This window comes from Pundamilia nyererei, unplaced genomic scaffold (assembly GCF_000239375.1).
Source record: "Pundamilia nyererei isolate P.nyererei 1_Seehausen unplaced genomic scaffold, PunNye1.0 scaffold04944, whole genome shotgun sequence".
Lineage (NCBI taxonomy): Eukaryota > Metazoa > Chordata > Actinopteri > Cichliformes > Cichlidae > Pundamilia > Pundamilia nyererei.
The window spans coordinates 1-1,552 of NW_005192345.1; the positions used below are offsets into that span (position 1 = coordinate 1).

Sequence of the window (1,552 nt, forward strand, 5' to 3'; positions counted from 1 at the left end):
TGTCAAGTTCAGGGTTCATTTTAAGATTATAATCATGACCTATAGGGCCCTGCACGGTGTAGCTCCAACTTACATCAGTGATCTTCTTCTGCCTTATCGCCCCAGCAGGTCCCTGAGGTCTTGTGACCAGGGACCAGGGCTTGCTGGTTTTCCAGCATACAAGGTTAAAAACAAACAGTGACAGAGCGTTTGTATCAATGGCTCCCAGACTCTGGAACTCGCTCCCTTTGAGTTCGAGATCTGTGGACTCAGTCATTTCATTTAAAAAGCAGTTAAAAATGTATCTGTTTAAACTTGCTTTTGGTTGATTTTGTTTGTTTGAGGTTGTATGTCCATTTCTGCTTGTGTGAAGCACTTTGTGATTTTATCTTGAAAGGTACTATTTAAATAAAATTTAACTTACTTACTTTACTTAAGGAGATTAACGCTGACAACATAAATTTTTCTATAATAACACGATGACATTAATAACAAAAATGATCAAAGATTAATCACTCAATAATGAACCATGTTCAGACACAATGAGATCATACCATTTCTGAACTGTCCTCTTGCTCTGCGCTTGTTTCCATCATGTCAGCAGAATCATCATGTGTTCTATTCAAGTCCTTCAGTGGTGAGGGATAAATTTAAGATGTATTTCGTATAATAAAAGAAGTGTGATCAGTTTTGTTATATTGATACCTGCCAGTGTGAAATGCATTACATGCACAGTAAATGTTACATTAAATACATTATCTTGTACTCGAGTATTGTGAGGTTATTTTTCTGAATGTCACAGCGCTCACACACAACCTCCACTCTGATGCATTGCATACACTATTAATCTACTGATCTTAACCGCCATTTGTTTTATTAAAAAAAACAGTATATTTAAACTTTTATGGCTTTATGTTCCAGGATTTTTTTTGTAACATTTAATAAAACATTACCTGTAAGTATTCTCTGAGCCTCCTTTTAAACTTTACTCTTGGTCCAATTTTTGGAATCAAAGTATTGATTCTGCCTGACTCGAGACTTAGGAAAGCTTCTTTGTCAATACCCTCCTCTGCAACAAAACGAAGTATTCAAATTGAAATTAGACAAAAAAAAATATCAATATGAAATTACAGTACAGCAGTAATTTATGAAGGACCAAAACCAAACTATAATAAAATACCTTCAAAACTGTGAATCAGCTCACTGAGATGCCATTCAGTTAATTTTTCCTGGACAAAATGACATGTCTCCATCTACAGAATCAAAACAAACACATCACACATTAATGAAACAATAGACCTGCTGATATAGAATAAGAAATAGCTGCCTTACCTGTAAGTAATCTTTCAGTCTCTTTCTAAACTTTACTCTTGGTCCAATTTTAGGAAACAGTAAATTAATTCGGATTGAATCTCCAAGGTTTAGAAACGTCTCCTTGTCAATGCCTTCATCTGAAATAATGCCAACAACAAAATAAAATATTCAAAAGTCAGATGAAGCTAACACTGCAAAACATTAATATTCATCAACTTTGAATATGAAAGACTTTTGTTTTCTATTACAAGTCATAAAT

The 1,552-nt window shown here is 34.1% G+C and overlaps 1 long non-coding RNA gene across 1 annotated transcript; it reads right to left on the bottom strand.

Moving 5' to 3' along the window:
• Positions 1–544: 544 nt before the first annotated feature.
• LOC102204685 (uncharacterized) lies at positions 545–1,223 on the bottom strand. Its single transcript, XR_312636.1, has 3 exons — positions 1,160–1,223; positions 933–1,048; positions 545–608 (listed from the first exon to the last, which is right to left on the bottom strand). It is a non-coding gene; the product is annotated as an uncharacterized LOC102204685 (long non-coding RNA).
• Between the last annotated feature and the right edge of the window lie 329 nt (positions 1,224–1,552).